General features: G+C 39.0%; 2 long non-coding RNA genes across 2 annotated transcripts; one reads left to right on the top strand and one right to left on the bottom strand.

The window, feature by feature from the left end:
* Positions 1-406: 406 nt before the first annotated feature.
* On the top strand, positions 407-24,292 carry LOC144581906 (uncharacterized). The gene is made up of 3 exons (XR_013533320.1): positions 407-700; positions 20,721-20,915; positions 23,437-24,292. It is a non-coding gene; the product is annotated as an uncharacterized LOC144581906 (long non-coding RNA).
* LOC144581907 (uncharacterized) lies at positions 17,291-21,605 on the bottom strand. Its single transcript, XR_013533321.1, has 2 exons — positions 18,201-21,605; positions 17,291-17,643 (listed from the first exon to the last, which is right to left on the bottom strand). It is a non-coding gene; the product is annotated as an uncharacterized LOC144581907 (long non-coding RNA).
* Positions 24,293-24,818: the final 526 nt, after the last annotated feature.

Consider the following 24,818-nt stretch of genomic DNA (forward strand, 5'->3'; position numbering starts at 1 on the left):
GCAGTATTCAGGTGAGGAATGATAGTACCTTATAATAAGGGAGTGGAAGTAGATACAGTGAAAAGTGACTTAACTAAGTCTGGATTTCAGGGGAAGAAGTTTGTTCTGGAGATACTTAGTGCCATCAGCTTCTGAGTAGTACGGAAAATGACAGAAAAAGATATATATACTTACTGGAAGTAAATTCTAACTTCCTCTTCTTAAACTCAATTTTAAATTATTCAAACTAGAAACAAATCGAAGTTTGGGAAAGCTGTATGGTACCTTGGAAATCAGGTAGTGAAATGAGTTCAAAACAGAGGCAGTGATGAGCTGTCTTAAATGCTAATGAAGAGTCACTAACATCAAGGACTGTGACATAATCAGTGTATTTGGCAAGGTAGCGGTCACAGACAACACTGGTTCTGTGGTTTCAGTGGAGAGGTAAGAACGAAGCCTTCAGGCCGGGCGCGGTGGCTCACGCCTGTAATCACAGCACTTTGAGAGGCCGAGGAGGGTGGATCACAAGGTCAAGAGATCGAGACCATCCTGGTCAACATGGTGGAACCCCGTCTCTACTAAAAATACAAAAAAATTGGCTGGGCACGGTGGCGCTTGCCTGTAATCCCAGCTACTCAGGAGGTCGAGGCAGGAGAATTGCCTGAATCCAGGAGGCGGAGGTTGCCGTGAGCCGAGATCGCACCATTGCACTCCAGCCCGGGTAACAAGAGCAAAACTCCGTCTCGGGGGCGGGGGGAAGAAAAAAAAGAACGAAGCCTTCCTACCTCTGAATGAGGAAGAAAATGCGGGGGGTGGGGGGGGCAGTAAGTCCAGGGAATTGTTCTGACAACTTTTGTTATGAAAGGAAGTAGACTGACAATATTTAAGAAGAATGTGGGCAACTAATAGGCATATATATATATATATATCGTGGTTCTTGTTTTGTGCCACAATATTCATGTAAATAGCGTAATGCTCAAACTATTCGATTTTACCTTGCTTTTTCACTCAAAAATTTATATTTTGCTCTATTCGTATTGATGACCATAGAAGTAATTCATCCTTTTAACTGATGATAAAATTCGTTTTATGATTGAGTGACATTAGTCTGGTGCTTTTCATAGTTGTTTAAGATTTCTTCACTTATTTGCTGTCATGAACACTGGTGCAATAAGCATCTTTGTAATGCCATTTAATTTACAGTAATTGATTTCCTCAACATTTTACATGTGGAATAAAAGTAGGTGAATCGTAGGTTGTAAATTTTTAATTTTACTAGATTTTGCTAATTTTTAGTCAGTCCACAACTATTTTCTCCCCATTGGTACTAATATGACATACGTTTTCCCCTTATCCTTCCCACCATTGATATTATCAGAAGTTTATTTTGCCAAAAAAATTCTATTTCATTGTTATAAATTTCAGTTTCTAAATGTGTGGTTATGCTGAGAATTGCTTGATATGAGTTGGCCATTTTTATTTTCTCTCAATGAGTTACCAATTCCGATTCTTTTCCCACTTTTGTGGGTGGGGAGTTCTTATTCCTTCTAGTTCTTGATTTTCACCAATTACATGTTTCCATACAAACTGTCTGCTATATCCACATTGATTATTTGCTCCTAAAAACTAGTCTTACTGAGATAGCTTAAGACCATCAGCTGTAAGCTGTAGCCCCTGCTTCTAGGATCCACCACTTCCAGGCATATATCTCCTGTAATATGACCACTGCCTTTCGCTGTGATTTTCTCTCCTGCAGAAGGTCATGCTGCCATTTTATTCTTCAGTAAACTCACCTGCTTACACTCTCTCAAGAATTCCTCACAGGGCCGGGCGCGGTGGCTCAAGCCTGTAATCCCAGCACTTTGGGAGGCCGAGGCGGGCGGATCACGAGGTCAAGAGATCAAGACCATCCTGATCAATATTGTGAAACCCCGTCTCTACTAAAAATACAAAAAATTAGCTGGGCATGGTGGTGCGTGCCTGTAATCCCAGCTACTCAGGAGGCTGAGGCAGGAGAATTGCCTGAACCCAGGAGGCAGAAGTTGCAGTGAGCCGAGATTGCGCCATTGCACTCCAGCCTGGGTAATAAGAGCAAAACTCCGTCTCAAAAAAAAAAAAAAAAAAAAAGAATTCCTCACAGATGCAGCTCCCTTGAGGAATCTTTCTCTTGACCACAGCTTGTGTGTATGTTTATGTTCTTCATTATATATTTATATAGTTGGAGTAAGAGAAGAAACTGCGACAAACATAGCCAGGTAAAAAACACAGAACATCTCACCAGGTAAAAAACAGCCTGAACGATTTTACCACAACTGATCTTCTGCCTCCAAAACTCTGTAAGGCATTACATAAACCCTTTATTCATCCTCTAGAAAATGAGTCTCTTCCATGATAAGAAACAAAATCCTCCAAACTTATTTCCCTATATCACACTCAATTTTGAGGTAAGTAAAGTGCACGCCACAGACTAGAGAACAAATTAAAGTTATCAGTAATCCCTGTCATTTAAAAAGTGATATTTATGTTAGATTACTAAATTAGTATTGCAAGAAATAAGGTTATAAAATCAGAGAAAAAACACTTTCAATTAAAGCAGAATAATTTTTAAATAAATATACATGCGTTAATTTCTGGGGTACATGTGCAGAATGTGCAAGTTTGTTACATAGGTATACACATGCCATGGTGGTTTGCTGCACCCATCAACCCATCATCTACATTATTTCTCCTAATGCTATCCCTCTTCCAGTGCCCCATTCCCGACAGGCGTGGCGTGTGATGTTACCCTCCCTATGTCCAACTCCTAGCTATGAGTGAGAACATGTGGTGTTTGGTTTTCTGTTCTTGTGTTAGTTTTCTGAGAATGATGGTTTCCAGCTTTAACCGTGTCCCTACAAAGGACATGAACACATCCCTCTTTATGGCTGCATAGTATTCCATTGTGTACATGTGCCTCATTTTCTTTATCCAATCTATCATAGATGAGCATTTGGGTTGGTTCCAAGTCTTCAGCAGAGTAACTTTTAATGTCCATAGATCTGCATAATATATTTCTTTCCTTGTCAGCTGATTGAGTTAGGATACTTCTTTCAACAGCAGGCCTCTTGATTTGGGTACAAGTTCAAGACAACGCAAATAAGAGACACCAGAGGAATCAGGATTTCTTGGGATAAATGACTGCATTTGTAATGCCAAGATGCTATCCAAGTAACTACTGCTAAACACCGTGGATCAGAGTTCATAAAATATGACACTGTGAGGAGAGAAAAATTGGTGGCAGGGGTCCTGGATGTGTTGATAATATTTAGTTTGAGATAATTGTGACAGCTATTCTCAGTGTGTTGGGTTTTAGCTGGGCTGTCACTTGTCTTTCCTAGAGAGAGTAATGCCATGTTGACAATCAGACCTGCTAAGGCTTAGACAGGCAAAAGTGAGTTTCAGTTAAGAGATGCATAGCCCTTAGAAATAGAAATTCCATTTGACCCAGCAATCCCATTACTGGGTATATATCCAAAAGACTATAAATCGTTCTACTATAAGGACACATGTACACGAATGTTCATTGCAGCACTGTTTACAATAGCAAAGACCTGGAATCAACCCAAATGCCCATTGATAATAGACTGGATTGGAAAAATGTGGCACATATACACCATGGAATATTATGCAGCAATCAGAAATGATGAGTTTGTGTCATTTGTAGGGACATGGATGAATCTGGAGAACGTCATCCTCAGCAAACTGACACAAGAACAGAAAATGAAACACCGCATATTCTCACTCATAGGCGGGTGATGAAAAATGAGAACACATGGACACAGAAAGGGGAGTACTAAACACTGGGGTCTATTGGGGGGAAAAGGGGAGGGCCAGTGGGAGGGGGTGGTGGGGAGGGATAGCCTGGGGAGAAATGCCAAATGTGGGTGAAGGGGAGAAGGAAAGAAAAGCACACTGCAATGTGTGTTCATACGCAACTGTCTTACATGCTCTGCTCATGTACCCCAAAACCTAAAATCCAATAAAAAATTAAAAAAAAAAAAAAAAAAAAAAAGAGATGCATAGCCATAGAGTGAGGATGGATCCCAAAGCGGGCAGGTTGGCAGGCCAGGCCAGGCTGAATATGACCATTAGGGTGCGAGAAGCTTTAAAACACATGCAGGCCACACCCAGCTTCCGGTGGTAGATATCAGGTGTCCCTAAATTCTGAAAACACCTCAGGTGATTCCCCTCAATCGGCAGCCAAGGTTGAGAAACTGTGCTGGATGGTGATGCGAGGTAAATATTTAAAATCCCCGTGATGTAATCCATCAAGAAACTGACCTTTTCATACAATTTACCTGCTTCTGCAAGATTTTAACCCCTCATATTCTTCCATTGCCACTTAATCCAACTGCATCTTTGGGAGAAAGTTAGCAAGTTCAGAGTCTCTTGATAAAGTACAGTCATGTGCCACCTAACATTTCTGTCAACAGCCACATAGAAGAAGACAGGAGGAGTGGTGAGAGAGGGCATTTTTGTCTAGTTCCAGTTTTTAAAGGGAATGCTTATAATTTTTGCCCATTCAGTATGATATTGGCTGTGAGTTTGTCCTAAATAGCTTTTACTGTTTTGAGATACGTTCCATCCATACCTAGTTTATTGAGAGTTTCTAGCATAAAGCGCTGCTGACCCTCTTTCACCACTCCTATATAATATAGTATTGGAAGTTCCAGCCAGAGAAATTCGTCAAGAAAAAGAAATAAAGGGCATCCAACTAGGAAAAGAAGAAGTCAAATTGTTCCTATTTGCAGACAACATGATGGTATATTTAGAAGACCCCATTGTCTCAGCCCAAAACCTCCGTAAGCTGATAAGCAACTTTGGCAAAGTCTCAGAATACAAAATCAATGTGCAGAAATCACAAGCATTCCTATAAACCAATAACAGACAAACAGAAAGCCAAATCATGAGTGAACTGCCATTTACAACTGCTAAAAAAGAATAAAATACCTAGGGATACAACTAACAAGGGAGGTAAAAGATCTCTTCAAGGAGAACTACAAACTACTGATAAAGGAAATAAGAGAGGACAAAAACAGATGGAAAAACATTCCATACTCATGGTTAGGAAGAATCAACATTGTGAAAATGGCCATAGTACCCAAAGTAATTTATAGATTCAATGCCACCTCCATCAAGCTACCATTGACTTTTTTCACAGAGCTGGAAAAAACACTTTAAACTTCATATGGAACCAAAAGAGAGCCTACATAGCCAAGACATTCCTAAGCAAAAAGAACAAAGCTGGAGGCATCCTGCTACCTGACCTCAAACTACCCTACAAGGCTACAGTAATCAAAACAGCATGGTACTGGTACCAAAACAGAGATATAAACCAATGGAACAGAACAGAGGTCTCAGAAGCAACACCACACACCTACAATCATCTGATCTTTGACAAACCAGACAAAAACAAACAATGGAGAAAGGATTCCCTATTTAATAAATGGTGTTGGGAAAACTGGCTAGCCATATGCAGGAAGCTGAAACTAGACCCCTTCCTTATACCTTATAAAAAAAATTAACTCCAGATGGATTAAAGTTTTAAACACAAGACCTAACACCATAAAAACCCTAGAAGAAAACCTAGGCAAAACCATTCAGGACATAGGCAGAGGCAAAGACTTCATGACTAAAACACCAAAAGCAATGGCAACAAAAACCAAAATAGACAAATGGGACCTAATTAAACTTAAGAGTGTCTGTACAGCAAAAGAAGTAATCAATCATTAGAGTAAACCAGCAACCAACAGAACGGAAAAAAATTTTGCAATATACCCATCAGGCAAAGGGCTAATATCCAGAATCTACAAAGAAATAAAGCACACTTACAAGAAAAAAAAACAAAAAAAAACCATTCTAAAGTGGGCAAAGGACATGAACAGACACTTTTCAAATGAAGACAAATATGTGGCTAATAATCATATGAAAAAATGCTCATCATCACTGGTCATCAGAGAGATGCAAATCAAAACCACATTGAGATACCATCTCACACCAGTTAGAATGGCGATCATTAAAAAATCTGGAGACAACAGATGCTGGAGAGGATGTGGAGAAAAAGGAACACTTTCACACTGTTGGTGGGAGTGTAAATTAGTTCAACCATTGTGGAAGACAGTGTAGCAATTCCTCAAGGATCTAGAAATACAAACTCCATTTAACCCAGCAATCCCATTACTGGGTATATACCCAAAGGATTATACATCGTTCTATCATAAAGACACATGCACACATATGTTCATTGTGGCACTGTTTACAATAGCAAATATCTGGAACCAACCCAATGCCCATCAATGATAGACTGGACAAGGAAAATGTGGCGCATATACACCATGGAATACTATGTAGCCATAAAAAATGATGTGTCCTTTGTAGGGACATAGATGATCCTAGAAACCATCATTCTCAGAAAACTGACACGAGCAGAAAACCAAACACTGTGTGTTTTCCCTCATAGGCAGGTGATGAACAGTGAGAACACTTGGGCACAGGGAAGGGAACAACACTCACTGGGCTTGGTGGGGGGGTGGATGGGAAGGAAGGCAGGAACAACAGCGGGTGTGGGGAGGATGGGGAGGGATAACACAGGGAGAAATGGCTGATGTAAGCGACAGATGGTGGGGGATGGAGGCAGCAAACCACCGTGGTATGTATGCACCTATGCAACAATCCTGCAGGATGCAGGATGTGAAAATGGACCCCAGAGCCCAAATATAATTTTTTTTTAAAAAAAGAAGACAGTAGTCCTATAAGATTATAAAGATTATAATTTTTTACTATACATTTCCTGTATTTAGATATCCAAAAAATACTTACCACTGTGTTATAGTTGCCTATAGTACTCAGTACAGTAACGTGCCTAATAAGTTTGCAGCCTAGGAACAGTAGGGTAAACCCCATAGCCTAGATGCATAGCAGGCTGTACCATCTAGGTTTGTGTAAGTACACTCCATGATGCTGACATAACGATGAAATCGCCTGACATGTTTCTCAGACCGTATTCCTTTCGTTAAGTGAGGCAAGACTGTCTGTTCAAGTATTGCCATCTACCATCACTTGAAAACAGAAGAATGCGATTCTTCTATTCTTCTTCTTAACATTTAAAGTTACAAGAAAATCTCAAAATTGACATTTCAAATATAGCCTTCTCTGCAAACCATTTCTTTGTAATTATAGCCATCACAAGACTTTATTTTAATTGCGTGTTTCATTATCACTAAAGTGATTCAACCTGCAGTGCTCTACCTCTCAAAATCATTAGTCTGAAGAAAACATTCAGCTCACTCAGATGCTTGCAAGGCAGCCAAAAATACATACTACAATACATCAAACAGCTCTTCCTAGAAGGTAGTTGTTGTTGCAAATAATTTTCACCTCCAAGAATGATTTGGAATGTGTCCATTTTAAATATCACTTTTCTAAACAAATTATTTTACCCTTTCCTTTCTAAGTGGCCTATATATATTTAAGTGTATTATTCCAGCTTCTGAGGCTGGAATTATATATATATATACACACACACACACACACACACACACACACAAACACACATATATATACATATATACACACATATATATACATACACACACGCGCACATATTCCCTTCCTTTTTATTTCTAGCTGCCATTTAAGATACATAACTTTATGTTTATTGCACTAGCATTAATAAGTTTGCTCTAGGTTATTCTTTGGCTAGCTCAGCTAGACCCTTGTAATCAACAGCACATATTTAACGAATGAATGGCTAAAGGCAATATGGTTATTTACCAGTTGTCTGATAGGAGAGGATAGAGACTTCCTACGTCTCTCAAACTATAGGGTGGTGTGGTGGAAAGACAGCAATCTCAAGGAAAATTAAGAATAGAGGGCCATTAAAATGAGGCCCCTCAAGGAAATTGGATCAGAAATGTGGTCTTAGATTCAATGTGACTCTAGGCACCTCTGCAGAAAGGCGTTGCAGACCTTCACTCAAGTTATCTAACATTCTTATATTAGTGTCGGATTTCTGCTACAACAAGTTACAATGCAGTGGCTTAAAACAGTACAAATTAGTTATCTTCCAGTTCTAGAGGTCAAAGTCTAAAATCAAGGTGTCAGCAGGACTGCATTCTTTCTTGGAGCTCTAGGGAAGAATTCCTTTCCTTGCCCTTTTCAGCTTCTACAGGCCACCGAGGCTGCTTGGCCTACGACCCCCTTTCACATCACTCCAACCTCTTGGGTTCATTACCACGTCTCCCAGTACCATTCTGAGCTGCCTGCCTCTCACTTCAAAACACCCTTGGGCCATCTGAAAAATACAAATTGCTCTCCTCATCTCAAGACACTTAATTTAATTATATCTGCAAAGTTACTTTTGCAATGGAAGGAGGTATACTCACAGGTGGCATCCATTAGGATGTGGGCATCTTTGAATGGTGGTTTTAACATTTTGTAATGTGTTTTGTGCTCAATCCACTGAAGTTTTCCATCATAAAAGTTTTAGGTTGGTCCCATGTACACTTGGATTTAAAATTATGATCTAATTAATTACTCAATTGGATGAACTAAGTTAACAAAATGAATATCTTTAGACTTTTTAGTTTAACTAAGTGACTCAATTTAGATGAATTTAAACAACCAATTTAAGGACCATGCAAATAAAAAGTTGGCAAAAATCCTCTTGGTAACTCATATCACCCTTTAAGATGGGAGAAGTGGTGGGGTCTCTTTGATTTGTAAGTTTTCTCGCAAAACATGAGTGATATCAGAGAATGTTAATTAAGTAGAATGGAAATATTAAACCTGGCCTCTATTACCATAGCTTAATATGCTATTTATTTGACATTTCTTATATGCCAGCCATTGCATTAGAAGTTTGATATATGCAGCTGCATTTGACGCTTACATGGATTTTTCTCATTTACCAAGACATAAACCGAGCCAAATAGAATGTAAGTAATCTGGCCAAGGTCACAAATCTACTATGTGGCAAGGCTAGGATTCTTATCCTTGTCTGCACAGCACCAAAGCCTGTTGTTATTTGTGCTGCGCATTATACCTTAACTCCCAATGGTGTGGAAGGCTTGAGGAATGGTATTAGAAGCACTAACAGCAGGACTCAGAAAAACCTGTGCTCCTGCCCTACTGAATTGCTGCTCATGTTGTGAAATGCCATCATTGTAAGAGAAAAACATGTGGACGCCAGTGTCTCTTCCCTCTTAAAAGTCTCAGTGAGGCTGGGCACAATGGCACATGCCTGTAATCCCAGCACTTTGGGAGGCCAAGGCAGGCGGATCATGAAGTCAGGAGCTCAAGACCAGCCTGACCAACATAGCGAAACCCTGTCTCTACTAAAAATTCGAAAATTAGCTGGTTGTGGTGTCACACACCTGTAATCTCAGCTACTCGGGAGGCTGAGGTAGGCAGAGATTGCAGTGAGCTGAGATTACACCATTGCACTCCCAGCCTGGGCAACAGAGCAAGACTCTGTCTCAAAAAAAAAAAAAAGTCTCAGTGAAAAAAAATATATATACATATATATATATATATATATATATATATATGCATATAATTGTTTCTTCCAAAAGATTTGAGGATAACAACCGTTGAGATAAGTAACTTACTGATTGTTAGAGATATTTCCTAACAGAGGGCTTTCCGAGGGCTTTCCTGAAACTGCATCATCTTGCTTTGGATCACTTACGGCTTTGACCTTTTACCTTTGAACACTTACGGCTTTGATCTCTAAGTCTGTCCTTTCCCATTAAACTGAATTTTGCCACCTCATGCCAATCTGACAGTTCTTTATGTTGGTTGTTTCCTGGTTCCTTTTTCTAATAAATAGTTTGTCTCTCAAGAGGGATTGGTTCCAGAACCCAGAAAATACCAAAATCTATGGATCTGCAAGTCCCTTTTATAGTATGACATAGTATTTGCATATAACTACACAAATCCTCCCATGTATTTTAAATCATCTGTAGATCACTTATGAGACCTAATACAATGTACATACCGGGAATAAATCATTGTTATACTGTCATCTTAATTCATACTTTTTTATCCTTGTGTTGTTATTGTTACTAGCTTTTTCCCCTAACACACTACTCCCATTTTGCCCAAGCTTTTAATCATGCTTGTGTGGTTTTAATTTAACCATCAGTAGTGATCTGAAAGTGGAAAATGTCACAAATAGACAATGTTTAAGTTTTAAAGTGCATGCCAATCTGAGTATCTTGGTGAAACCTCACACTGTCCAGTTCTGACCTGCCCAGGACATGAATCACCACTTCGTCTGGTGTATCCATATTAAGTATGCTACCTGCCACTTATTATATGGGAAAAAAAACATAGTATATAAAGCACAGCACTACCCATAGTTTCAGCCTTCCACTGGGGGTCTTGAAACATTTCCCCTGCAGATGAGGGAGATTACAGTATTTTTGATCTGCAACTGGCTGAATCTATGGGTGCAGAACCCACAGATAGGGCAGACTGATTGTACTTTATTAAAATGATTTATGTAAATAAAGTGCACTTAAGTGCACATTTCAGTGAGTTGTGATAAATTTATATACCATCAAAATAAAGATACAGAATATCTCCTTTGCCTCAAAAATTCCTTCTTGTACCTTTCCTGTAAGTCCCCTTCATACTCCCAGCCCTAGGCAACCACTGATCTATATTCTGTCACAGTAAATTAGTCCTTTCCTGAGTTTAATGTAAATAGATTTATACAGTAGAACTCTTCTATGCCTGGCTTCTTTCTCTCAGTATAATGCTTTCTGAGATCAATGTTGTATGCATCAGTGGTTAATTCATTTTTATTACTGAGTAGCATTTTATCCATAGGTATATTTTGAAGAACTTAGAGTACACTGATAAGAAGTGCACATTGAACCTGATAGCATTGACTCTAAGAAAAACTTGCTACAAAATTATAATACTTTACCTACATAAACTAGCACATTAGTTACTATGTCCAAAATGAAGCATTTTATAACCTATTTAATTATGTTATTTTAAAAGCATAAGCCTCCAAAGCTCATAAGTTATAGAATCTATATACTAATATGACTTCTATCAAGCAGTGATTAATTTTAACAATTGCTTAGCATGAGTTTTTTTAGAAATGTTGTTTGGTGCTTTTAAAATAAATTAAAATGGTTTATCCTATGATGTTTGCAGAGCCATTACAGTATACTCTAAATATAACTTAGGGCTTATAAGACATGTAACATTTATTTAAAAGATCAGTTATATAAACACCTACTTAGAGATGTAATCATTTGCTTATACTGGAAATAACAATTTAATGGGTTGAGATGTGCCTCATGTTATTTGTTGATACTCAGTCTATTTTATACCATTGCAAACTCTTTGCAGGATACAGAGGCATGAATCTTGAACACTTTACTTGCAAGTTTTTCTTGCCAGGAAGGTTATAGAAATATTTCTACAAGAAATTTACCTGTGGGTTTGGAAAGTTGGAAGAGATTATTCTCAAGTGACAATAGAGAGTAGATGCATAGTTGTCAGCAATTTGCTGAAGGCAAAAACCTATGGATTTGGATGCCCTACTGAGAACCATCTACTTCAGTGTGATCACAGGTAAAGCCACAGGAGGTGGCTTCCCGATAATCTCTGAGCTTCCATATTTTTTACTTCTCAAACTTTCCAATGATTTTGTTTGCTTCGAATTTCCTGCATCAAAAGTCTTACTGATAGTATAAAGTACCAAAGTCATCACCATCCTAACATCTAGGAAAGAAAAAACAAACAGTCTACAAAACCTAACTTTTCCATAACTCATCAAAGAGCTGAAGGTCTTAAGGTAGCCAAGACAGCTAAATACAAGAGTGGCAAATCCCTAGGAGGAGGCAGAAAACCAAATGGCTTTCCCTTTACCAAAGCATGAGAGGAAGGAGTGATTGCCATAGAAGCAGGTAGAAAGAACTCAGCTAAAATTGCAAAGATTGAGCATGATTAGAATATCAGTTTGGAATATAACTGGGAGTCCTATACACACAAACACACAAGGATTTCATACTCACGACAAGCTCTTCATCTCAGTCCAGCATCATTTTCCAATAAAAATCTGGGGATGGAACAAAGGATCAGAGAATCGTGTTGGTCACAAGGGGAGAAGGATGCAATCAGGTACCAGTGAGGAAAGGCATAACACATTTCTCAAAACGCTTGTCTCATACGAGGCAAAAGGCTTAGACCACTGTGGGAGGAGAAGCCAACAGTGAGTAAGCACTGAAGGCAGAATCTATCATTGGAGGATGGGTGAACAAGGCTCCTTCCCACCCCAGGAACCAGGCAACGATCCACTACCACTGTTGGAAAAGTAGAAGCAAAAGCAAACTGCCCATGGGACAAAAGCAAATAAGAACAAACAAAAATAAGTAAATAAAATCTTACATGCCCCAGATCCTGCAACCATACCAAGAATAGATCTTCTAAAACCCAGAGAGGTTCAGGAAACCATCTCCTCCCCGAGATCTCCAGCAGATAAAAGGCAGACTTTGGCAGAGGGTCTCACCCCAGAACCTAGGTTAAAAAGCCCTGCCTAAGCCACAACTTGAAAAAGAAACTTCCTGCCATCACCACGAGCCTATCACTAAGTAATAAGCAATAGCAACCTACTGCTGGGGGAGACACAAGAGAAGGAAGAGAAAATGCCACAGGGACTGTTGAAAGCTGAAGACTGAGCAAGAAAACTAGGGGAAATAAACTCTAGCACCCTCAGGGGAATAAGGACAAAGTCGCAACCATATTGACTCCAACTGTCACACTATTAATCTGATGCATACACATTTTCAAGCAGAAATACTATGTCATCTTTGGTATATGTGGGGGATTGGTTCCAGGGCCCCTGCATATACCAAAATTTGTGCATACTCAAATTCCACACCCAGGCATGCAGAACCCGTATGTACAAAAAGTTGGCCCTCAATATATATGGGTTTCACATTCTGCAAATACTGTATCTTCATCCATGGTTGGTCGAAAAAATCTACATATAAACCAACGCATATGGTTCAAACCTGTGTTTTTCAAGGGTCAACTGTACTCCATTTCCTACTTTTTTTTTTTACACAAGTGTCTGGTATTCAATAAAAAATCATGAGCCATAAAATAGTGTCGAGTGGACCAGCCTGGCCAACATGATGAAAACTCATGTTTACTAAAGGTACAAAAGTTACCCAGGCTTGGTGGTTGGTGCCTGTATTCCCAGCTATTCAGGAAGCTAAGACAGGAGAATCACTTGAACCCAGGAGGCAAGGGTTAAAGGGTTGCAGTAAGCCAAGATTGCGCCACTGCATTTCAGCTTGAGTGACAGAGTGAGACTTGGTCTCAAAAAAAAAAGATTTGGGTAGGGTAGGAGTAGGGGTATTGACAAGAGAGAAAGTGATCAGTAAGCAACGGCCCAGACGTAGAGCTGTTCAGACAGGATATGTAAAATAACTACAATCAATATGTTAAAGAATCTAGTAGAGAACAAAATAGAGCCAATTGAACTTCCTCTATCAAAATAGACAACAAAATTCAAAACCATCTTTCTCAGGGAATTTCAGAGATTAAAGCAACAATGAATGATACGTCTACTTAACTTTCTTATTAACCTTTGTATAAGGCAAATCTATCTTTAAAAATGATAATATAAACCATTCTATAACTGGATGAAGACCCTAATTGCACTGATGTATTATCTTTGTATGTAAGTTCATATAGCCTCTGCCACGTGACATAAAGCTATCTATTCAAAAAATGCCTATTAATCAAAAAAGACTACTAGATACAGTTTTCTTTCACTTGATAGAGACGTAAGTATAACTTCTCCATCCTACCTCAGGGTTATTTCATCTCCATGATTGTCACAATCTAGTCGTTAATGAACCTCGATCATCTTGCTACTGGTTCGGGCATCATACCATTTGCCATATTGGTAACTTGCTGACTAGACCAACTGATCAGGAAGTAATAACTATTTTATTCTATTGGTAAGAGATGCTTATCTCTTATCAGACAGTAAAAATGAAGTGATGGTCCGTGGTCAATGACCTTAGAAAATATTCCATGTGTCTAGTTTTCTGAGGTATGTTAGATTGTTTTTCCAAAGAAAAAATTGTAAAGTTGTTAGAGGTTTCTGCTAAAAAAAGAAGCACAATTCTCTGCTCTGGGAAAATTATATGTAACTTATTGGTAGAATACACCAGTTGGACTCATTTACCAAATAAACGATAAGGCAGTCAATTTCTGTGGGTTCAAGAGCAAGAGTATATCTAGGACAATGCAAGTACTGAGCCACTTGAACTTTATGAGCCGTATCAATAGTATTGTACATATCCGTGGCAGATATGGTTGGTATGTATGGAACTTCTGACAAGCTCTGATAAGACAAACATTGTCTAGGTTGGGGAAAGCATGCACTCTTCTTCCAAAAGACACTCTCCTTTTGACAGCTTCTGGCTTACCACTGGGTACTAGTAGAGACAGAATACCTGACCATGAGTGACAAGTTGACCTTGTGATCTGACCTGCCTATCAGAAAATATGTATGTTAGAACATGTGTATCAGAAAATGTGTATATCAGAAAAAACCAGATGTATATCAGAAAATATGTATGATCTATGAAGTCCTAGAGTTAAGTATTCTATTGCCAAGTATGAGTGTTATGGAAAAGATCAGGACAACATTCTTTCTGAAGGCAAAAGTCTTATAATCCATTGCTCAGACTCCCAAGGACCTAATATTACCACCTCTACCTCAACCCAAATCTATGGCTTAATGTGGAACTTTATGACCAGTTAAGTGAGGAATAAAAAACCCTAGCGCTTCATTGATGATAGTTCCATGTAATATGTTTGCACAGCCTAAAGCAACACTGGTTGCTCACAAAGCCCCTCACATGTGTGTCCTTGAATAACGGTGGATAAAAAATTACTTCCCATGTATAGAATATGGAGCAATGGACCTATGTGTCTACTTTGCCTCTGAGACGAGATAACTAAGTTTTGGAGCCACACTGAAACATGAACAGTGGTTAATGCCTTCGCTGATTACCACAGGCTCAGAAGGAATAACAATTCGAGGAATGAGTGTGAGATCTCTGGACTGATACTCAGTATAAGAACTGAGTGTAAGAAGCTTTAATTGCCGTAAGAGGGATCATCAAACCGTATCTTGTATGGATCAAGCTCTCTGAGATCAGGTAGACAAAGTGATCTATTCAATAGAGGTCAGTCTGCCTTCTTTCCTAAATAAGCTGGCTCTCACTAAATGAGTACACAAATAATACAGCCATGCCAGCAGGGATAAAGTGATTGCATAGTCTTGTCTTACCAAGATGGATCTGGCTAACGTTACTACTGCATATCTCATATGTCAACAACAGAGTAGTGTTGATCCCTTGATATGGCACCATTCCCTGGATACAAAGAACAGCCAACTGGTGGCAAATGAAGATTGATTACATTGGAATTTTTCCATCATGGCAAGAGCAGAGATTTGTCCTTAGTAAAACAGACACTTATACCTAATTTGTAGCTGCATTCTCTATCTGTATTGATTCCGCCAACACTACCATCCATATACTTATTAAATATCTTATTCATCATTGTAACATTTCACTCGGCATTGCCTTTGATCAGGGAATTTTGTTTTGTAATAACATTGTGTAAATCATCTCAAGTTCATGAGATTCGCAGTTCTAACAGCTTTTTCTATCAGGATGCTACAGTTTGAATGTTTGTACTCTTGACAATTTATGCTGAAACTTATAAAGCATATGGTATTAAGGGGTGGAACGTTTAAGAGGTGATCAGGCCATGAAGAATCCACTATCATGAACAGGATGAATGGCTCAGAAATGAGATTGGGCCCTTACCAGGCAATGAACCCACCAGTATCTTGATCTTGAACTATCCAGCCTCTTTACTGTGATCAGTAAATTTACACTAATTTTAAATTACCCAGTGTAAGGCGTTTTGTTACAGCAACACAAATGGACTAAGATGCAGGGTGGGGAAGAAAACCCTTAAATACAACAGTGAAATGGGAGACTACTGATTTTAGTAATAGTGTACTTAGGAAATAGCAATCTTTACTTAAAACAAAATAAAATTATAACTGCAGCAACTAAAATAATTTCCAGAATAATCAAATAACAAGAAGTTACAAGGCTAAGATGTGATATACATTGTATATCAGTGAAAGAACCAAGCATTTAGAGCCACCATGCTGATAGAATTAGCATGAAATTTGTACCCTTGTGGAACTAGAAGAGGAATAAGAATACAATAGAACATGCTAATTATGAGGCACTGTAAACCATTCTTACTTAGAGTTGAAGCTTTAACATGCTGTAGCCTAAGAGTAAACACACATAGTCCTTACATAGGACTATAACATCTCTTTGAGTTATACCAGCAGTCCTAAACAATCTAACTTCCTGAAATTGGGTGGTCATATATTCCTTATGTTCTCAGGTCCTGAGAGGTTGAAAAGTCTCTCTAGGAGGATATTAGATTATCCAACACCTTGAAATTTACTTCTAAAAATAGTGTTTCAACTAAAATGTCTACCACACAAAGATATCTAGGGAAATTAGAAGATATGACAGAGGAATAGGGACCAACATACACAAAACATTAAATAAAAATAGGCCCTTGCATACTCCAAAGAGTAAGATTAATAATATATGTGGGTTGTAAAATATCTAACGTTACCATAAAGGCAAGATAAGCATTTCACAAAAGAACTAAAAGATTTTAAAAACTGGTATCAGCAGGGCACAGGGGCTCACACCTGTAATTTCAACACTTTGGGAGGCAGAGGCAGGCAGATCATTTCAGGTCGGGAGTTCGAGACCAGTCTGGCTGGCATGGTGAAACCCTGTCTCTACTAAAAATACAAAAATTGGCTGGGCATGGTGGAAGGCACATGTAATCCCTGCTATTCAGGAAGCTGATGCAGGAGAATCACTTGAACCCAGGAGTGGAGTTTGCAGTGAGACGAGACCGCAGCATTGAACTCCAGTCTAGGGACAGAGTGAGACTCCACCTCAAAAAATATATATATGGTATCATAGTTTTTGTACACTAAATACGTGTTTACCAAAATTAATAACTTTGTGTGCAAATATAACAAGAAATGAGATATCAATTAAGAACATTGTAAATGTGCAGATAGATGAGAAGAAACTATCAAAATGAATGCACAGAAAGACAAAAGAATAAAAACTAAGTAAGAGAGGATAAGAGATGGCAAGGTCACAGTTAGGAGATTTAATATATATTTAATTGCAAAAAGCAATGAAAATGTGAAATATGTGGGTAAATACAAGCTAACATTTTGTATTTGTCAGGCACAATTGCTCACACCTGTGATCCCAGCACTTTGAGAGGCCAAGGCAGGGCGGGTAATTTGCAGTCAGGAGTTGGAGACCAGCCTGACAAACATGGAGAAACCGCATCTCTACTAAAAATATAGAAATTATCCAGGCATGGTGGCAGGTGCCTGTAATCCCAGATACTCAGGAAGCTGTGGCAGGAGAATCGTTTGAACCCAGGAGGCAGAGGTTGCAGGGAGCTGAGATCTCACCACCATACCCCAGCCTGGGTGACAGAGTGAGACTAAAAAAAAAAGAAAAAGAAGTAACATTTTTGAATAAAACAAAAATGTACACATTGTTGTGTTTGAAATTATTAAATGAAAATGAATGAATTACATAAGTCAAGAGAGCATAAAATGTCTAGGTTAACAATTCATAGAACAGTGACAGACTACATAACTAACAAACCAATAAGAACAACAGAATAATGAAAAGATTAAATATATTAATTAGTCAAAAAGAAGGTATACGAGAAGTAAAATATTAGGGCCAAAATAAGAACGACATAATCATAGCACAGAATTAAAACTCAATGTATAAAAAAATGCACAATGACCCATGTGGAAAGAAGTGTCAGTCCAAATAAAAAAATACAAGCAAAATGTATATATACTTGCCCATAAAAAAATACATCTGAGCCAGGCATGGTGGCTCATGGCTATAATCCTAGCACTTTGGAAGGCCAAGGTGGGCAGATCACAAATCAAGACCATTCTGGCCAACATGGTGAAACCCTTTCTCTACTGAAAATACAAAACTTAGTTGGGTGTTGTGGTTCCCACCTGTAGTCTCACCTACTTGGGAAGCTGAAGCAGGAGAATCTCTTGAACCCGGGAAGCAGAGGCTGCTGTGAGCCGAGATCATTGCACCACTGCACTCCACCCTGGTGACAGAGCAAAACTTCCTGTCAAAAAAACAAATCTGAATTATTTGCATGCAGAAAATTTAAAGTAAAGGCATAGAAAAAGATACACCATATAAACACCCATCAAAGAACATTAAGGTAGCTATGTTAAAATAAGAAGTAGACTTTAAGTCAAAACAAAGTACCAGAAATAAAGTAGGCCACTTCACAATGACTATAAGGCTTAGTTGGACAGACATTATCTAACAAGACCAGCAAAGAACCACCCAACTAAGTCTAGCCTGAACTTCTTACCTAGAGACTTAGTATCTGAATACATGATAATGACTGAAGCTACTGACTCATGATTCGGTTTGATACAAAGACAAATCTAACAGGTACATTTGATAATGAAAATCTGAAGGAAAAAAGGCAGCATTTATCTTAATAATGGACATTGCTCTTTTTCCCCCTTGAGTTCAGAAATGAAGTAGTTGCCTCACATTGTTATTTCTGTCTTCTTTGTGCTGGGGACCTCAGCTAGTTCAGTAATTTTTTTTTTTTTTTGAGACAGAGTTTCGCTCTTGTTACCCAGGCTGGAGTGCAATGGTGCGATCTTGGCTCACCGCAACCTCCGCCTCCTGGGTTCAGGCAATTCTCCTGCCTCAGCCTCCCGAGTAGCTGGGATTACATGCACGCGCCACCATGCCCAGCTAATTTTTTGTATTTTTAGTAGAGACGGGGTTTCACCATGTTGACCGGGATGGTCTTGATCTCTTGACTTCGTGATCCACCCACCTCGGCCTCTCAAAGTGCTGGGATTACAGGCTTGAGCTACCGCGCCCGGCCCAGTTCAGTAAATTTTTTTAAATAGTTGTAAGTTTTCAAAAGGAAGGCACAAATATGTTATTTATAAATAGTAAAATGACCCATTAGTGATCAGTTATGAAGCTGGCTGCTGACAACTCATTTTCTATCTGGGATGCTATTCTTTAATACATCTTGAAGGATAGCAATTTACCAACATGAAGAGTTGCTTTCCTCATTGCCAAAACACATTTGGACCCAAAGGATGAAAATACAGTGGCTCTTCCTACAATGAACCCTAATGATAAAAATCCACATTTTTACCTCTCATTGCCGCACCTCTATAAGGATGGTCCTCCACTGATAATTTGGTTCAGATGTCAAGATTGATAACATCATATACATGCTAAGAGGGTATGAAAAGATTTATTACTTACATTATAAACTTTTCTGGGGGAGCAGAGCAGGTCTCCTAAACAGGTCCAAACCGGCTTGAGTGAGCAAGTAAAGGAAATTGAATTAGTTGGCCTAGCTAGTTTCCTTCAGCCCTTTCATAAGGCATTACTCCTATCCAGGACAGTGGATCCCTCATGGCCTAAGGGTTGTTATTGTGTTTGAGGTAGGAGCATGGTGAGGGCTGCTGTACACAGGCAAGAACTTGTGTAATTTGAACCTCTGGCCTGTGCCAAAGGAGAGAGCAGCCAGGCTTTCTTATCAGTGTGCCCAGACCGGAAGCAGAGAACTAGTCATGGGAGCAAGGCATGTAAGGCTGAAATGTAGCCAGCAGTCAAATCAAAATATGGTATCTAAATCTTTATTACGTTTCTCTCCTCCAAATCTTGCACAATAACAACGTATAGGACTTTGATTCTGAACAGGTAATGTGTTTCCACCTGTGAGCACGACTGTTCTGAATTCCAAGGTGAGGCTGCCACATTGTCACACACAGGTCATCAATTAGCAACAAAGGTGAATCACGTTTCATTGTTCCTGCTTATCAAGGGGAAAATGCAGTCATTACCACAAAGTGGAAACCACAAGAATAACTTCTGGAATTCAAGTGAATTCCTGGTTGTACTTCTTAGTAACGCCCCTGTCTAATGACACGAGATAATGAAAGACTAAAACACTCCCTAGTAGTAAGATCACTAAGGGCTCAGAATTTCAATGATAATTTGACTCAATGTACAAAGTCAAGAACCATGACTTGATAAAACTCAAGCTGAGGACAAAGAAACAAGAAATTGATATTGAATGAAAAAATTGTAAGTACCATCTACAATCTCATGACAAGTTGCAGAAACCTTTGCAGAAGCTCATTCCTGTCTACTAAAATTTTATATTGTTAATTGGCGGTGGTGGTGGTCACTGAGTTATATAATATCAAAACAAGACAGTGGTCTTGTAAATGGATACGCATCACAAGAAAGTACGGAGACTTACAGGAAGTTTGATCTCCTATTTTGGAGTTTGTAATGAGCACATCTTCTTGGTACCATGTTAGGCAAAATAGGTTGTCACTGTTCAGTTTGAAAGTTTAAACATGAGTGGAAGATGTATATAAAAGTAGTTATCCAAGGAGTGAACTGTACCAGACACAGCTTGTTGTTTTCAAAGCACGCTCACCCGTCTGAGCTCTTCTTCCATTTCCTGGATATTTTTTACAGCAGGATTCCAGTTATAGTCTTCTACTGAGAAGCACTATGCAAGATTTGGAAAAGAGGAACAAGAGAGATGCCAACTTGATTTGGGGATGGCTGGTCAGTCATGTGAACAAAGGCACATGGCAAATGTGGTATCAATCACAGTCCTCCAGGCAAGTCAGATCATTCGTGGAGGAGGCCACCAGTCCCAGCAATCAGGTAAACCTTCCTGGACTTAATTTAGAAGGTCAGTATATGTGGAATCAATAAGTTCTATTTATTGAGGTTTGAACACAGTTAAGGGAATTATAAATTATAAGTGAGGTACCCAAGAAGTAGAAGCAGCAGAAAACCATTACCAAACTTTGGCCCAGGAAGGGAGAAAACTGGATTACAGGAGACTGGCTAGAGGCTGAGCTGTAGACATTGGGATTCCCTGTAAGAGCTCTAAGTGGACACCACAGTCATCTCCAGGAAGCAAAATAGACAGGGTGTGGTGAGTATGGATAAATTCCCTGATCTTCTATTCTCACCTTCCCATCTCCTGTCAGTGCCTTTCTTTAACTGAATCCAACCAGATACCAAGGACAAGGAAGCCCATATGGTTTAATCAAACTCATGCCAATCAACTTCCCAGGATGTAAAGCAGAGCAGAAATAGGCAAAGATGGATCTTAGGTTCAGGGTCAGGGGAGGAGGAGACAAACAGACAATAACCAACTACCACAGAGTATCAATCATCGTTCTCTGTTAGACACAGGACATTTTGAATTTAGAATCATAAAAATGTTTATATTCTTGATCTAATCATTCACCCCTAGGAATTCATCTTAAGGAAGCTATTGGAGAAGAATAGTTTTCATTGCATTGTTATTTATAAGTAACAGGGAAAATGTAAAAATAGCTTAAATCCTTGAATAAGAGATTAGCTAAATAAGTTGTGGTATGTCCATAGGATGGCATAATATGTAGCCATTACAATCATAGTATAATAGTCCCCCCTTACCCATGGGGCATGCATTCTGAGACCCTCAGTGGATGTCTGAAACCACGGATAGAACAGAACCCTATATACACCATGTTTTTCCTATACATACATACCTATGAGAAAGTTTAGTTTACAAAGTAAGCACAGTAAGAGATTAATGAGAATAATAATAAAAATAGAATAATTCTAACAAGATGCTTCAACAAAAGTTTTTCTTCTTTCCTCATTAACTTGAGGGATTTCACTTTTTCACTTAAAGAAAGTAATTTATGGCTTATCTTGGAATATCCAAATAGCCAGCATCACCATTCTTGCACTCTGGGACCACGATTAAGTAAAATAAGAGTTATTTGAACACCAGCTCTGCAATATCGTGACAGGTGATCTGATCACTGAGATGGCTACCATGTGATTGACAGGAGGGTAGCATCTATAGCAAGAAGACACCGGACAAAGAGATGATTCACATTGCAGGTGAGGGAGAGGGAATAGTGCAGGGTTGTATCATGCTGTGCAGAATAACCCACAGTTCAAAACTCATAAAAAAGGCCTAGGATTTCATCCCCTTGTTGCATCCTCACCATCTTCACTTCTATTTGAGAAAATGTATTTCTCTAATATATCAGGATTCAGAAGTCAAAACTACATTTCTATTTTTAAATTTAATTTAATTTTTTTTATTTTTATTTTTTGAGATGGAGTTTCACTCTTGTTACCCAGGCTGGAGTGCAATGGCACGATCTCGGCTCACCGCAACCTCCGCCTCCTGGGTTCAAGCGATTCTCCTGCCTCGGCTTCCCGAGTAGCTGGGACTACAGGCACACACCACAATGTCCAGCTAATTTTTTTGTATTTTTAGTAGAGATGGGGTTTCACCATGTTGACCAGGATGGTCTCGATCTCTTGACCTTGTGATCCACCCACCTCGACCTCCCAAAGTGCTGGGATTATAGGCGTGAGCCACTGCGCCCGGCCCAAAACTACATTTTTAAAAGAAAAAATGTTGTGTACATAAATAGAAAATTTTATGTATGTAGAAAATCATTTTCTTTTATGCAATGTAAGAGTATAAATATATTGGCTAAATATATATTTATAATTTTACATAAAATTTTGCATATATACACAATTTTTTTTTTGAGACAAGCTCTTCCTCTGTCCTCTGTCACCCAGGCTAGAGTACAGTAGCACAATCACAGGTCACTGCAGCCTGGACCTCCAGGCTCAGGTATCTTCCTGCCTCAGCCTTCTGAGTAGCTGGGACTACAGGTGTGTACTGACACACTTGGTTAATTCTTGTGATGGTGGTTGTTGTTGAGACAGTCTCACTCTGTTGTCCAGGCTGCAGTGCAGTGGCATGATCTCGGCTGACTGCAACCTCTGCCTCCTGGGTTCCAGTAATTTTCCTGCCTCAGTCTCCCGAGTAACTGGGATGATAGTCATGTGCCACCACGCCCAGCTAATTTTTGTATTTTTAGTAGAGACAGGGTTTCACCACATTGGACAGGCTGGTCTTGAACTCCTGACCTCAGGTGACCTGCCCGTCTCAGCCTCCCAAATTGTTGGGATTACAGGTATGGGCCACTGCACCCAGCCTCAGTTCATTTTTGTATTTTTGTAGAGATGTGGTTTCACCATGTTGCCCAGGCTGGTCTCAAACTCCCGGGCTCACACTCCTACCTCAGCCTCCCAGATTGCTGAGTTTACAGGTGTGAGCCTTCAATCCCAGCCTCTTCCTCTTTTTTTACTGTAGAAACACCACACTGAAGAATCGCAAATATGGGTAGAAAAAGGAATAGCAATGTGTAGCACAGATGCTACTATGGAAAAGAAGTAGAAAAGGTAAAAGGAAAGGAGACCAGAGGAAGAGGCTTCTAAATGTTGATAGGAGAATGCTGTCATCACTACAACTGGACCTGAGGACAGCAGTAAAGAACTGCCTGTCACATGGACTTCACACATCTTCCTGAACAACTCTGTGTACCTGAGTCATCCGCAGTTAAGAATTTCATCTATATGCTTTTCTGATCATTATGAGTTAAACTGATGTTGCAATATGTGCAAGAATACTTAGGAATATGGAAACATAATTTACTGTTAAGCATCACAGGTAGCTTATAAAATTTAACATACTATTACCTTGTATGCTGTCTTTATGGCTCTAGGCTGGATTTTAAGATATATATGTTCAAAGACTATACAATTTTATTTATTTATTTATTTTTGAGACAAAAACCTCACACTGTTCCCCAGGCTGGAGTGCAGCGGCACAATCTGGACTCACCGCAACCTCTGCCTTCCGCGTTCAAGCAAGTCTCCGGCCTCAGCCTCCTGAGTAGTTGGGATTACAGGCTCCCGCCACCACATCCAACTAATTTTTTTGTATTTTTAGGAGAGACAAGGTTTCACCATATTGGCCAGGCTGGATTCGAACTCCTTACCTCAGGTGATCCACCCACCTCAGCCTCCCACAGTGCTGGGATTATAGGTGTGAGCCACCACATCCAGCAACTGTGAAATTTTAAAAGCACAGAGTAGTTAATTCTGGATGATGGAATTATGGCTAATTTTTGGTTGTCTTTTTTTCTAAATGTTTTCCAAAATATTTTATAATTAGTAGCAATTATATGTATTATCAGAAAAATATTAAAGAAATTTTGTCTCAGTGTGGACAAATAGATACGAAGTTCCAATTAATATATGATGATTCAATAAAGGTATTTCCTGAATATGCTGCATGGTATCAGACTTATTTCAAAATTAATAATGTCAACTAATCGCATAACTTAGTCATACCTGAATGGTTTGAATTACGTGAAATAACACAACATTTGTAACTACATTACTTAGGTGCAGTAAAGGAGATCTGTTCTAAACTGATCTTCAAATCATAATGATGGAAAAATTAAGACATCTCTTCATTTTGAATGGTTTCCATATCTAGATTTGCCTCAAAAAAACATAGCAGTTTAGAAAACTGAATTTAATAAAATGAACTCTTGAAACAAAGTTTATTTCCCCCCCTTACTGTATAAAGCATGCGAAAGGATTCACCAAGAGTTAATCTAACAAGAATAGCCGTTTAAAATCGGGGCAAAAACTTAGGGAGTTTTCATTTTTGTATAGTATGATGAG

This window comes from Callithrix jacchus, chromosome 3 (genome assembly GCF_049354715.1).
Source record: "Callithrix jacchus isolate 240 chromosome 3, calJac240_pri, whole genome shotgun sequence".
Taxonomy (NCBI): domain Eukaryota; kingdom Metazoa; phylum Chordata; class Mammalia; order Primates; family Cebidae; genus Callithrix; species Callithrix jacchus.